Genomic DNA, 16,189 nt, shown 5'->3' with positions numbered 1-16,189 from the left:
CTGCCTTCCATCGCTTCTAGCGTCCATTAACAGTGTCACCATGTATCTGCACAAGTCAGAAAGTCAGTGTTGACCCTCCTTTCCCTTACTCCCTGTATCCTATCCAACTCCAAATTCCTTGGATGTTGCCTCTGAAATATCTCTTGAATTTATTCCATTCTCCTTTCAGCCACTATTTTCACGCTAAAGCAAACTATACTCTCAGATACTGCAATGCAAGAACTATGCAACTAATGTACCTACTCCCATCTGCTCTCTCCCTTACAGAAACTTTTCTTAAGAATCTTACATAGCTTTCAACTTCCATAAGAGTAGAGTTCTTTAACAGAACACCAATCCTTGCCTGCCTGGTCTCATCTGAAATTTGTCCCCCCTCCCCTGTACCTGTTCTCCTTCACCAACACAACCCCAGCACTCTTGCCATCCCTTGATCTTGTCCTTGCCATACCCTTGCCCACAGGGTTCTTTGCACATTTATCTGCTCAGTCTGGAAACCCTTGTCCCCTCATTTTGCCTGCTGAACTCCTATTTCACTATGGATTCAAATGTGTGCTTCCCTCCGAGAAACCTTCCCTGTCTCCTTGTTGAGTCCCCTGTCACAGGCTCTCACGGCATGGCACTGCTGCGGTTTTATATTTTTTTTTTGAGTCATAATTCAATTCATGTCTATCTTCCATAGCTAGACTCCAAGGACCATGGGTACAGAAACCATATAGAGTTGAAGCTAATTTCCATATCCCATTTCCTGGCACAGGACTTGACAGGTAGACATTCGACATACACTTGATCACTGAAAGAATGAATGAATGGCCAGTAGTTTTGCATAAGCATTGCCTTTGCATGTACACGGCTGAGACACTGACCTCCAATCACATTCTATGCTATAAAACATAGGATGGGGGTTCAAACCCTAACTAAAGCTTTTATAATTAATATTGGCTCAACATTCTATAAGGGCAACACTTTCCTTGAGGAAGAGCCATGGCAAACTTCAACACAAGCCTGACGGTTGTGAGGTCTATCACTATGTATGTCTTATTGCATCTCCTAAGAACTTACAAAATCATCAGGCACTAATGAACCTATAAGACATCTAGCAAATTTTCCTAGGGGTTTCTCAAAGGAAATTCTTCTCATTCCAAAGGGTTGTTTTAGGATCACACATGTGAGCATCACCAACATGACTGACAGCTCCTACCTGAGCAGATGTTTACCTACACAACCACCCCATATAATAGGCCACCAAAATAATGACAAAAAAAAAAAAATCTTCCTAAGCCCTCCAAAACATAGAGAGCAAGAACATGTCGTCAGAGAAGGACAACAAAAGTAACACAGAGAGAATGATTCCCAGGGTGAGGAGTTTCCAGTATTGTTTTGGCTTTCAGCACAAGCTCACCCAGTCACACAAAAACAGATCCACTGTGCCAGAGGATCACCTTGGCAACCACGCTCCAAAGTGACAGCCGAGATGAGAACACTATATTTATCTGTATCTAACTGCACAATCCAAAAAGAATGTAAGTTCAATGTTCCCGACCTTTTTGTAAAATGTAGCTACTTTTTACTTCCTCAAAAGCCTGGAGACCATGAGGAAAAAAAGAAAAAGCATTTGTAGGAGGAGGCTGACTTAGGTGCTGTAAGTCTGTGTCTCTGTGTGTCTGTATATGTAATTTCACATGTGTCCATGGGTATGTAAAGCATGAGCTGACTTCATGTTTCTGCAGCATGAAGTTGAGGTTTAAATAAGACCTCGACAATTCTAACACAGAAGACAGATCCTACAGAGAAGTACCAGGGTGACAACTGACAAAGATCTTTCTGCCCTACTTTTACAGCCACCAGATCATTTGTACATGCCAGATGCATCACTCCAACTCCCCTCAAAAGTCAGATGAGATAAAAGTGTGTACTTTTTAGCTTCATTACACAATATCAAGTAAGAATGATTTGTTAGACCAAACGAATTATTCACGCAGTTTAGGAATTAATTAAGCATCTGAATGGAGATCTTTGTTTCAGACACAGTAAATTTTTTTTAACCTGTTCTAAAGGAAAAAAAAAAAAGAACTGAGTTACCATAATCCATTAAGTTCAAGAGAATAGCTTTCTAGTATCTGATTTGCATGCTATGCTGAAGTCAATAACAATGTATGCTAAAATCTACTGTACAAAGGTTCATATTTATTCTCATATTCTAAAATCAATTATACAGAGGATTATATCTATTCCTCAAGAATTAAAGCCAGTTAAAAATCATATTGCACAAGCTTCACTTATCAAGAAGTTATTTCAATACTAAATTAGACAGTTGTAAAAAAAAAATCTTATTTCTAAGTTTACACATAGTCTGATAGTGATTTCTTGCTATCTTAGCTCAGATTCTATTTGTTTTTGCCTAAACTAATAACTGTAAGTAGTCCATCTAATTTCAGTCTCTTCCTTCTAATATAATCTGTATTGGATCATATTAGATTCTATTAGATAGTTTTTCCTAAAAAAACACAGCACCAACTCCTTTTAAAGGGATCTTAATATCTTCCCACTGTCTTCAACTGGAATTCAAGGCTTTCCAGGATTTAGTGCCAATCTGTGACTTCCCTCCACCTTCATGAACCTAATCACCCTCTAAAGGAATTTGCCACCTCTGAACCTCTTCTGCTATTTTATTTCTTTTGAGAAGTCTAATGTTCAAAATGTTTTCTTACCCATTTAAGTTCATTTCAAAAGGTTATTTCTCCATTCTGTATTTAGTGGGTTGCTCATGTCAGGAGTAGCTTTACTCCTGTGTGATCCTTTAGTATATTAAAATATTAATAAGCATTTATTGAGTGCCTCACAAGTGTAAGACAAGATCCTTGACCTTCTCAGAGATTACACTCAGGTAAGAGGTAAAAGACAAGAAATCAATGGCCACAGACTAGCAGGGTATGTATCATGCTAATAATATGCAAGAAATGCCAGGAGTGATCCAAGAATTTAAAGATAAGGAAAGGCTATACAAAAAAAAAAAAAAGATTCTTTAGCTATTTTTTTCTGGACAACCTCTACTTACCTAGGAGCAAAAGAGAAAAGATGGTTTTGAAAGTGGGAAGACAAATACCTGGGAAGCACAGAGGCATTAAAATGCAAGGCTCATTTATGGAACGGTAAGTAGCCAGATAGGACAGTCGCACAGGTGTCTGCAGAGTTTTGGGCCATATCACACTTTTCCTAGGTACTCAACAAGGAAGTATGAACTGTCCCTTCAAGATGTCAAGACACTCCTGTAATCCCAGAAGCTCAGGAGGTTGAGGCAGGAGTTCAAACCAGCCTCAGCAAAAGCGAGGCACTAAGCAACTCAGTGAGACCCTGTCTCTAAATAAAATACAAAACAGGGCTGGGGATGTGGCTCAGTGGCTGGGTGCCCCTGAGTTCAATCCCTGATACTGGGGAAAAAAAAAAAGATATCAAGACCCATTATAAGACTTAAAGAAAAATAATTTCTTAATAAAATTTGCATTTTATAAACATTGCTTGCAGCAACTTGAATAAAGGATTGTAAGTTAGCTGGAGAGAGACAAGCTACAGCAGTGGTTTGCAAGTGTATTCAACCAAGCATAACTCTGCCTGGAGATGATTTGGGCCAATGTCTAGAGATACTGTGAATTATCACAACTGGAGGTGGGGGTACAACTGGCCTCTACTAGGTGGTGACGAAAGATACTGCTTGATGCATATGCCAAGCCCCCAGAACTTTACCAAGCCCAAAATGTCAACGGTGCTGAGGGTGAGAAATGCCAAGCTAGAGCCTCATTTATTTTTTAAGCAGTGAGGAGTGGTAATGACAATGGCTGCTGGATGTAGCAGATTGCAGGCTGCAAGAGTGGAAGAGTGACACTGCAGAGCCCAGGAAAAAAAAAAGACATTAGAAATCAACTAGAGGCATGCCAGATAAAAAGAGGGGAAAATTCATGGAAGAAAATTGAGGAAGACTATGTAGAGAATCAAAATGATTGAAAGGAATCAAAACATTATTGGAGCCAGGCACCAGGGTGTATGCCGGTAATCCCAGTAGCTCAGGAGGCTGAGGCAGGAAGATCAAGGTTCAAAGCCAGCCTCAGCAACAAAGCAAGGCCCTAAGCAACTTAGCAAGCCTCTGTCTCAAAATTTTTTAAAAAAATAAAATAAAATAAAAAATAAAAAGGGCTAAAAGCTGAGGATGTGGCTCAGTAGTTAAGTGCCTTTGAGTTCAATTCCTGGTTATAAAAGATAATAGATATTGGAAAATATCACTATGAAAAAGAAGAAGGAAAGTGTACCAAAGACAGGCTGTGACAAACAACAAGAAAATAGACATCAACCCATCATGATGATCTGGTCACAAGGCAAGTCAGTAAGATGTCTATTAGCATTTGCCCTCAATTTTCTCCCTAAAGTCAAAAGCAAAGGCAAGTGTGAAATGCAAGAGACTGTATGAAATAAGGAGAGAGGAGCATATTTTACATTGTGACTATGGAAAGCAAGACAAGAAGCTCAGCTCACTTTTATCATCACTGTTGAAGCTGGTATCCAGTGTTCAGCCCTTTCCTTACCTGACTTTTCAACAGCATTTGACCCAGTTGGTAACTCCCTCCTCCTCGATAGACCTTCTTCGCCGGTTTCCAAGATACCAAACTTTTTAGATCCTCTCCTGAGTAGTCAGTGCACTTCAGATCCCTTTGCTGCTTCCTTCTCTTTTGACCAACATCTTCTATCAGAATGCCCAGAGGTGAGTCCTCAGCCCCCCTTTCTATCCACACTCAGTGCCACCTAGCAGCAGAACTCTGAACACTTTCAGATGCAAATGACACCCAGTTGCATGTCTAGCCCAGACTACATGTTCTGGACCCCCATCCCCACTGCCTCACTCACATACCCACTCAGCTGTCAATAAGACATCTCAGACTTAACCGGATGCAAATCTGGAATTCTGATAACCCATTTTATCCACAGTTGCTACTTCTCAGCTGATGACATCACTTCCTGGGAGCTGTTTAGGCCAGAAAGTGTGGTAACATCCTTGACCTCTATCTTTCTCCAGCATCCCAAATCCAGGTGGTTAGCTTCAAAATAGAGCCAGAATCTGCACTGGTCCAATACCCATGCCTCCCAAGGCACGATCTCTGGCCTAGATTACAACAAAACCCTCTTGTCCACATCCTTGCCTGGCCACAAGCTACTGTCAACATAGTTTAAATAAAGATGAGAAGTAATGCATTTGTTAATTAGCTTGAATTAGACATTCCATAATGTTATTTATATATCAACATAAATGTCATGCATCATAAAGATAGCTATACCCAAAAGAGGAATGGTTTCAGGGCACCCACAGATAGTAAAATCAATGAGTACTCAAGTTCTCTGCTCTGAAGAAAGTTGCATTCTAGCAGGGAAGGCAAGCATTAAAATTAATAAAGAGATAAGCACATTACATGGAATTATGCAAGTCTATGGCAAAGATTTAAAAATATTCAAGAAGAGTACGGAAGAGTGTTGAGAAGTGCCAGGAAGTGGAGATGAGGCTGTGATTTGAAATAGGAAGGCAGGATCAGAGGACCTCATTGAGCAGATGGCGTTTAGCAAAACCTTGATGCGGGGAGGGAAGTAAGTATTTGTGTGGCTGTGGGAAGGACATTGCAGCAGAGAAGATGTCATTACAAGCACCTCACATCAGGGGTGTGCCTGGCCTGGCCTATTCAGAAGCAGTTTGGTCACTGATGTGACCAAGAGATCCAGTTGGCACAGGATCTTGTGGCTCAGAACGGATCCCATCTGCATCATTGGGATTGATGGTTTTTTGTTCTGAGTGAACATGGGAGGGTGTTTATTTTTTTATTTCATTTTATTTTTTTATTAGTTGTTCATGACGATACAATGGTCTTGACATATCATACATTTGAATCAAATGGGGTATAATTTAGAAGAGATGATACTACTAATCTGACAGGTTTTTAAATGATCACTCTGATTCCTTTAACTTCTTCATTTAAAAATATTCACTTTCTTTTAATTGCCAGATTTTATGTGTATATATAATATATATATATATATTTTATATATATATATATATATATATATATATATATATATAAAATATATTATGTATACACACACACACACATATACACACACACACACACAATTGACATATTTGTGGGTTCTACTTCTATGGATTCAGCCAACCACAGATGAAAAATATTTGGAACAATTGTGTCTGCACTGAATATATACAGACTTTTTTTGGTCATTGTTCCCCAAACCATATAGTAAAGTGACTATTTATAAAGCATTTACTCTTAGGAATAAGTAAGCTAGAGATGATTTAGAGTATTACAGACGATATATATAGATTACATGCAAATAAAGGAAAACTGCTCCTGTAATCAACCAGGCCAAGCACACCTCTGATGTGGGGTGCTTACAATGACATCTTCTCTGCTGCAATGTCCTTCCCACAGGCACACAAATACTTACTTCCCTCCCCGCATCAAGGGTTTGCTCAAACATCACCTGCTCAGTGAGGTCCTCCAATCCTGCCTTCCTATTTCAAATCACAGCCTCATCTCCCCTTCCTGGCACTTCTCAACACCCTTCCTTACCCTTCTTGTACATTTTTAAATCTTTGTCATAGACTTGCATAATTCCATGTAATGTGCTTATCTATTTATTAATTTTAATGCTTGCCTTCCCTGCTAAAATGCAACTTTCTCCAGGGCAGAGAACTTAAATGTTTAGTTTAATGTTTTGAACAACCAATAAAAAAAATGTTTAGTTTAATGATACACCCCAACTCCTAAATCTGGCAAGAAGAAGGCACTCATGAAAACTCATGGATAAAAATCTGGAAAACAAAATTATACCTATACTGCAAGTCTATTACAAGATAACTCTCAGGATAACATAGCATAGAATTTCAGAAAAGTAGAAGACAAGGTCACCCAAGAAGAAGGAGGGAACTGTTGGTCTAAGGAAAGAGGAACATTGAAAAGGACCAGAAGAGTGAGTAAGAGAGGGAGCTCTCCCCACTCCATTATCATTACTGAGCCATGGTCAAGTTTTCATTTTACCCATTATTGACCCATTGGTATTGATCCCACTGAGAAACTCATTTTTTCCAGCTCTGGAATACCACACTCTCCTACATCTCCTCCTACCTAACATTAAATTCAGAAAAATTGGATTATTTGAGAATCTATCTGAGATTGGAGATGGATTTGTTGATTCAAAATATGAGATTTTATGGTTCTCTCCAACACCATGGAGTAGAAAGTAGAAATAAAGAAATAGAAATTGAGGTTAATTCATATTTGAGCTCAAAGGACAAAAGGAGCATAGACTAGGACATGCTGGGGAAAGTAATAATTTAAACAAGAGTTTGGTTCTAGGGCCCCTGCAGATATCAAAATCCACAGGTGTTGAAATCCCTTCTACAAAATAGCGTTCGCATATAGCCTATGAACATGTTCTTGTAGATTCCAAATTGCCGCAGTCTGGCTGGGCACAAATCACCAGCCACTGAAGCAGGAACAAACTTTATTTTTAAACTGCAGGAAAACACTTCACACAGCTCCTGGGGAATCCTCCCAAAAGCCAGGAGGCTTGTCCAGGAACCCCCAGCCGGAAATATCTCTCCCGGAAATCCCTCCTCCTGCACTTCCCCAACCAATGGGAACTCTCGGGGAATCCCCGGAAATCCCCAGGAGAACTCCAAAATAGTGCGAGAACTCAAAAGTTGCAGCACAGGCGGATAGTAATGCCTCGCCTGTCAATCAATACTGTTGGCAAAATGCCAGGGGCCATACAGACTCGGCTGTGGCTCTCAGCACCAAATCATCTTTACATTACTTATAATACCTAATATATTCGCTACACAAATGGTTATTATACAGTGCTGTTTAGAGAATAATGACAAGATAAAAAATCTATGTTTCCACTACAGACACCATTTCTGACCCAGATGTGATTGAATTCATGGATGCAGAACCCATGAAAACAAAAGACTAACTTTATAAGGTAATGTGCTAGTCAACTTTCCATTATTGTGACAAATCACCTGAGATAATCAACTTAAAAACAGGAAAGGTTTATTTGGTCCATAGTTCTAGGCATTCCATCCATGGTTAGTTAGTCTCTTGGTTTTAGGGCCTGTGGTAAGGCAGCAGCATATCACAGTGTGGAGCAGACTGCTCACTTCATGGCTGGGGACACTCATTCCACAATCCCCTTCTAGGACACACTCTGAATGGCCTGGGGACATCCCACTAGGCGCGACCTCTTAGAGGTTCCACCATCTCCAGAGAGTGGCCAGATGGAAACCAAGCCTTTAACACATGGGACTTGGGGGGACATTACAGATCCAAACTATAGCAGCTACACTCAGAATGCCTTAAATCTGAAAGAAATGGGTAAATCTGTGGTATAACCGAATTGTCACATGAAGGGAAGTCTGAAACTTAACCTAGGGAAGCACTGGAGATCTGGAGGCGGATTGGATGAAGTCTTTAAATGGGTGATTCGAGCACTGGGGTAGCTTCAAAGCATAAGTAGGTGCCAAGTATCAAGACGGGAACAGTTTGCTAGAGTGGAGTAGAGGCCAGAATGTTCTGCAAGATAGAGTCCGCACGCTATAAAAAAAATCCCACAATTCTCCTAAAGCCAGATGTTTTATGCTACAGGACGACTACAACATTTCTATTGAGTGAAGACTCACAGGAAGTGCTGCATTTTCCCCCTGCGCCATGGGAGGTGGCTGTGTGCTGGGCAGCGCTTGGCCTCGGAAATGGGCAGCCTCGCAGACCTCTAGGGCTCAGAGGTGGGAGGTCGTGAAACGCATGCGCACGGAGCAGCTCCTGCTACTCTAACGCCAGCCGTAGGTGGACTCCAGTGGTCTGCTAAAGCAAGGCCTGCAGCTGACCCAGAGTGCGTAGGAGATGGTGGCCAACCTCTCAGTCCGCTCAGAACCTCGTTGAGCCCACACAGTGTCTATGTAGCCTCTTGCCGGTCAGAACCTGAGCAGTATGAAGTGCAGTTTGGAAGACTGTGGACTTTTCTCACTGATTCTGATTGCTGGCACCGCCATGAAGTGATGCCCCTCTTCTGCGCCCTCTTCATCTACCTCCATCTCAACCTGGCTCAGAACAGTCCTGAAAACATGGGGAAAAGTTTCTACAGCTGCTTCCATGGGATGGTCCTGTAAAATGCCCACCAGAACGATGTCCTCCAGCAGCTGCCGAGCACGCAGACACCTAGGACAGACTGTCCAACTTCCAGCTTTGCACATTTCTGGACAACAACTGTGTGGTCCGTCTCCAAGGGGACAGCGACAGCTACCTTTTGTGCTACCTCCAGAGTGACAGCAGCAGTGCTCTGTGCAGGGTGATCACCATCCACAGCCACCTGGACGTGCAGCTGGACAAGAGAACAGACGACCAGCTCTAAGCCAGTGGCGGCTCCCTTGGTGACAGCGGCAGCCTGGAGCCCCTGGACGGGCCAGCCCTCTTCTGCAGAACAAGGCCACCCTGGAGGTCCTGCAGGACAGCATTGAGCGTGTGAAGAACGGTCCTCCCTCCCTCATCACCATCTGCTTCCATGGCTTCCACAACCCAGAGCCGCTGCTCAGCACCGTGGAGGTCTCCCCCGACAGCAAGCTGCCTGCTGCTGAGTTTGAGAACTCCCTCGTCAAGCTCTGGAGTTGGCAGCCCAAGAAGTTAAAGTCAACAGGTGGACATGTCACCCAATCGCCTGGTTGGTGATACTCTGGAGGAAGAGGATTCCGAGGACGATAGCATGGGCAAAGACCTGAAGACACTGTGGGGACACTGCAGACCGGTGTACAGCATGAGGTTCCTCGTGGATGGAGACATGTCCATGCTCTGAAGACATGTCCATCTGATACCTGGGCAGTTTCAGCAACATCGTGCTAATCCAGGGACACGCCTACCCCATGTGGGACCTGGACATCAGCCCGTACAGCCTCTCCTTTGCCAGTGGGTCCCAAGACCTCACTGCCAGGCTGTGGTGGCTGGATCAAACGTACCCACTGAGGATACACACAGGACATCTGACAGACGGGGGGACTCTGTCAAGTTCCACCCTGACTCCCTCTACTTGAACACAGGTTCCACTGAGAAGACTAGCTGTGGAGCACCCCACAGCCATCTCTGGCCACAGGGGCCTTCCTCCTCTCCCAAAGGAAAGTACTTGGACTCCACTGGCAAGGTCCAGAGGTTGAGGCTGTGGGACTTGGCTTCTAGGACCCTTTTCTTTCTTTTTTTCTTAATACAATTTTTTAAAATTTATATATGACAGCAGCATGCACTGCAATTCTTATTATACATATAGAGCACAATTTTTCATATCTCTGGTTGCATACAAAGTATATTCACACCAATTTGTGTCTTCATACATGTACTTTGGATAATAATGATCATCACATTCCACCACCATTTCTAACCCCATGTTTCCTCCCTTCCCTTCTGGCCCCTCTGCCCTATCCAGAGTTTGTCTAATTCCTCCCATGCCCCCCCCCTCCCTACACCTCTATGAATCAGCCTCCTTATATCAGAGAAAACATTCAGCCTTTGGTTTGGGGGAGATTGCCTAACTTCACTTAGCATTGTCTTCTCTAATGCTGTCCATTCACCTGCAAATGCCATGATTTTATTCTCTTTTTATTGCTGAGTGATATTCCATTGTGTATATGTGCCACATTTTTCTTATCCATTCATCTAGTGAAGGGCATCTAGGTTGGTTCCACAGTTTAGCTATTGTGAATTGTGCTGCTATAAACATTGATGTGGCTGTGTCCCTGTAGTATGCTGATTTTACGTCCTTGTCCCTTTTCCAAGAGATGAGATGCTTCACGGACAGCATCACCAGTCTCACTTCAGCCAGGACAGTGGTTTGGTTGCCTTTGACTTCATGGACCACTCGGTGTGCATGTGGGACATCAGGAGTACCTGTGGCAGCCAGCCCACCTACAACTCCCCCAGCAAGCTCTTTTGTTAGTAATTCTCTCCCCTTAAAAGATAAGGTGCGAGGCCCTGGCTGGGTTCAGTCCCCAGCACAGAATAATGAAAGATTATGATAAAAGATAATTTGAAATAATTCACAATACATTGTGTCTTCAAAGAAGCACTTGTTGAGGTAGCCTGAGTCTTCCTCCCACAGTGGTCCACCCTGTCAGGCCCTGTGCCTCTCAGTGGACCTGCTGTATACAGCTATATGGAAGGTAAAGCAAGTTCTGGTGTTGGAAAAGGGTTAAATATTTCTGTTTTCAGAAGACTTATTTTGTATTTTGTTTTCTATTAAAATGCATTTAGTTGAAAGAAAGAAAGATAGGGAGGGAGGGATTGCATTTGGTTCTGGGAAGACAAAAAGAGAATCGATTAGCTTGGAAATTACATAAAGTCCTTAAAAGATTTAAAAAGATAAATACCATAAGAAGCAGAGAATCATCAAGTGCTAAAAAAAAAAAAAAAACTCAATGAAGCAAAAAGAAAATTTAAAAAAAAGAAAAAAAAACATAAAATCTTTGTGAAGAAATTGGCATTAGAAATGGTCCTTCAAGAACAGAGAGATGTTCAACAATCAAATGAACAAAGAGCGGTAGGAATTGGGGAGCAATATATCCAATATAAATGAAAGTAACAGTGAAGAAAAATGCATTTTTTCTTCATATGTGGATGGGGAAAAGGGAAAAAGAGAAATCTACAAGGTAGTTATAATCTGAAAGGTAGTTGGTTATAAATGGTTCTATGATTGCCCATGAATGCTAAGAAGTAGGAGTTTGCTTCTATGGGTTTTTAGGAGCAATTAAAGGATTTAAGGTTCAGAGCATTGACACCATAAATGCTGAAATTTAAGGGCAGTATCTATGCAGAGGTAACACAATTGAATAAAGCAATGGATGAATCAATTATGAGGTTCCTATAGAGGTCTAGAAATGAAGAAATGAGGGTCTTGGATAAAGAAGCCACAGGCATCCTATGACATGGGGACAATCCTAAGAGAAAATGCAGAGAAGGGTCCCCTCGGCCTTTGAGAGGATGAAGCAACAGGGCACAAGGAAGTTCGCACTCATTAGACCTCTCACTCACTCTGTGACGCTGGGGTTAATGTTGCTTGATTTGAAGGTGGTAGACATATATGAGAAATACCCAGCACCTTCCTGAAAGATGACAGATATCCAGACATTTGACTACATTTGCTATGTAGTTTAAAAGTTCTGGCAGGAACTGAGGCAGGGATATTTTGCCCAAGGTCTGCCCCCACACTTGTTTCCTCCCGGTGCTAAGGGACTAACTGCACCCATGGGGTTAAGAGCCCCCTGAGAGGTAGTGTATGTACACCAGCACTTTCTGACTTCCCATGCAGGGTTTCTGAAAAACTGAAATGGGCAATTTGACTTAGTGCTAAGGCCAAAAAGGGGCCTCTTATGCCTGCTTCCAAATCTAAATAATCAGATCCTCCTTCTGAAGCTTATTTGCAGACATGCCCAGGACTGTTCAGCATACCCTGGCTGTAGGCTATTATAAACAGAAAGGGTAAAGAGAGCATGATTGGCTGGCCATCACCATGGGTCACAACAAAGCCACCTTGGTCTCAGAATATCAATCATTATTAGCTAGCCAAATTTACTCCCTGCTACCACTAAGAATGTGCCAGGGTAAAGGGAGAAATGTCCAGAATAAAAAGAACAGAACCTGATAATTTCCTACCAAGGATACACTATGTTTGAGGGGGAAAAATTAGAAAAACACAAGAAAGAGAATAAATAAATATCCCCTCTCTCCAATATACTATATTGGTGATATGTCTTCTAATTTCTTGAGCTCTAATACCCCCCACCACCTAGCCAGCTTACTTACTTAAAGACTTTAGTTTAACTTAAAACCAAGGGAATAACTATATGATCTTACATTTCCTTCATGCACCATAATTTTATGACATTGTGACAGGGGACAATATTCATCGGGTCAGATGGCTCCTTCTGAGACCATTTCCATAAAAATCTCCCAGATGGGGAGTTGCCACAATTTATACATCTATTAAAACTTTGAAAATGGAAAAAAAGTATTGCGTATTCAGGTAAAAGCAACATCATAGAGAGATATCAAAGTTCACACTGTGGAAAATGGAGCAACCAAGTTAGATTCAGTGGAGGAGGAAATATGCTAAAGAAGTGTAAAGACTAAACCACCTGCTTATGTGAAGACCAAGCTAAAATACAAACCTAGTAAAACATGTTCCAGGGAATTTCTAAGAAGTAAGATGGCATAGACAGAAGTCAGACAAAAAAGACTAAAACCCAAAAGGAGAAAACATTACACTACACCCTATCTTGTTCATAATGCATAGATTTCTGTGTTAGCCGTTGTGACCAAAATATCAGACAAGAACAATTCATAGGAAGAAAAAGTTGATATTGTGCTCACAGTCTCAGAGATCTCAGTTCATGATCAGTGATGCCATTGCTCAGGGCCTGAGGCAAACAGAACATCATGGTGGAAGGATGAAGTGGAAGAAGGCGTCTCAGCTCATGGCAGCCAGAAAGCAGAGAGGGAAAGAGGCCAGGGACAGATACAGTCCAATAGATATAGACCTACTTCCTCCAGCCTCACGTCTCCTGCCTGAATTTACCACCTAGTAATCCACTCAGCTGTCACTCTAATCTTATCTACTGATAAGATTAGAGCTCTAATCATTGCCTGAAACCCCACCTCTGAACCTTGTTGCACTGAGGATGATGCTTTCAGATCAAAAACTTTTCAAGGATGTTCCAGATCTGAACCATAACAATTTGTTTGTGAGAGTAGTATACAGAAAGAGAAATATGCAGGACAGATCCTAAGGAGAAAGATGCATTTCGCAAGAGACCATTTCTACATGGTATATAGTGATTTACCTTGTCCCTCAGCCTCTAGACTCCTCATGTAAATGTAATCAATTTTATATAAGCATCAGGAAGTTGAGAGCTGCTCATACTAAACATGACTCTAGCAGGTGAATTAAGAATCTGGATACTAAAGAGATTAACAAATGACACCAGGGTTAAAGAGCTGTGACTGCTGCCTAATGTCGGGAATGGGCTCCTGTCCAAAAGTAGCTGTGCACTTCAAGGTTGGGCGTTGGCATAAGGGATGACAGTAGCTGCAAGAAGACCCAGAGGGTGGGAAGTAGTAAGAAAAGGGAAGGACAAGAGACCAGTGTTGGTGATCCCTGGCCTGTGCCTTACCTGCAAGCCAAACAGGCAATGGAGATTTATTTCTGCTCCCCTTGTGGAAGTTGCTCTTCCAAAACTGAGTTGGGACAAATCTGAGGGTGAAAGTGGAGGCCTACATATGAGTGCGTGGGGAACTGAGTCACACTAAGTCAGAAATACCTTGAGCTTCAACATCAATATGCCTCCAGTGCCTTCTTTTTTGACTTAAAATAAGCATGGCATCAGATTACTACATCAATAACCAAAGGTTCTAAGAAACAGAATGAGGCTCTAATGAAAAATACACAAAACTAGTATAAGTCACTAGATACACAAAATGTTAAGATTTACTGTAAATATATTTTTCAAAATAATAAGAGAGAACAACACACTATGGATTATAATTTGTATGCACATATGTGTACCTCCCCTTATTTTTAAGTTGGCTTCAGAAACTCAAATTCACCAGTAGCATACAATGTAAAAGTCATATTTAAGTTCGTTCCACAAGATCCTTACCAACTCTAAAATTCCATAGTTCTCTAAATGTTCTGGGCTGAAACATTCCCTCAATTGAACCCATAAATCCAATTTTCGGACATGGTTGATTGCCACCTGGGGATTTACATCTCAGAGAAAACTAGAAATGGCTTTGAACAAAGCTGCCCGTAAATGAATATTGTTTTTCTCTATGCCCATAACTATGGTTCTATTTTATATTTCTTTTCTGGATTTAAGCCATATACAGATTACAGGAGGACTGTCAACCATGAATAGACCAGCTAACAATAATTGAAGAACACAGAGCTCTATTCCTCATCGGGGAAGTTTGTTACTGCTTGAAATCTTGGGCATATTGCATTAAGAATAAATTGCTTCTATCTCAGCTAGAAGCATAATAAATAAACTAATAGTTTACAACTTTTAACATTCAGAGGCTAACAAGATAGGAAAAGACATAAAGACAAAACCATCATGATAGTTGTATTAAATAGCTAATGAATAAAATTGCAAAGAAGACTCAATTGTTTTAGTCAGAAAAGTTGACAGATTATAATCCTTGTTTCTTACTTTTATAACATTTATTTCATATTTAGCATAAAACTGTACAGTTACTTCATCACTGGATGAAGGTTTTCAAATGCAAAAATATTTAAGACTGTTAGGTAGATATGATACTATACTATGAAAATGCACATGATTTGAAAATTGAGCCATTTTTGATGTAATTATTTGTAATATACCAGTCTTTCAGGTACCATTTAAAATGGTACAATCCAAATTTCTTCTAATATAGTGCTCTGACAAAGAAAGGTAAAACCAAAATTAATTTGGGCTTCTGAGTCTTCAACCATTCAGTACATCAGATAAATAACACTCACTTGTATATATCCATTGCACACATACACGGTATCACCCCATATTATGGTTCTGTGAGGTGTCCCCAAAAAACTCATGTTTGAAACAATGCAAGAAAATCTAGAGGTGAAATAATTGGGTTATGCAAGCATTAATCCCCTGCTAGGGATTAGCTGGGGGGTAACTGGAGGAGCTAGGTCAACAGGGGTGGGCCCTCGGAGTTTAAATTTTGTCTGTGGCGAGGGGAGCACCCTCCCTCTCTCCTTCCTTCCCCAGATGCTTTCTTCTGCCACACACTTCTGCCCTGATGTTCTGCCTCAACTTGGGTCCTGAGCAATGAAGCCAGCCACCTATGGACTAAGACCTCTGAAACCATGAGCTCCCAAGTAAACTTTTCCTCCTCTAATTGTTCTTGCAGATCTTTTGGCCATAGCAGTGAAAAGGCTGATTCAAATACCTCAAGTTGAATCCAGGAAACAGTCTAAAGCCCTGTGGGGCTCTGTGGAGAGTCCCAAGCCTCATTAAACACAATCTTGGCAAAATGGGAAAAAAAGATATATCCCCACATTGATAATTTAGAAACAAATTGTACTGAAGAAAAGATTC

At 41.3% G+C, this 16,189-nt stretch overlaps 1 protein-coding gene and 1 pseudogene across 1 annotated transcript in view; one reads left to right on the top strand and one right to left on the bottom strand.

Moving 5' to 3' along the window:
- Window positions 1-16,189, bottom strand: part of Pxdnl (peroxidasin like) — a 452,037-nt gene that overhangs the window by 161,967 nt on the left and 273,881 nt on the right. The window lies entirely within an intron of this gene.
- On the top strand, window positions 8,760-16,108 carry LOC139702108 (TAF5-like RNA polymerase II p300/CBP-associated factor-associated factor 65 kDa subunit 5L pseudogene; annotated as a pseudogene).

The sequence above is a fragment of the Marmota flaviventris genome, chromosome 15, assembly GCF_047511675.1.
Source record: "Marmota flaviventris isolate mMarFla1 chromosome 15, mMarFla1.hap1, whole genome shotgun sequence".
Taxonomy (NCBI): Eukaryota; Metazoa; Chordata; class Mammalia; order Rodentia; family Sciuridae; genus Marmota; species Marmota flaviventris.
This window is presented reverse-complemented; position numbering and strand designations above follow the sequence as displayed.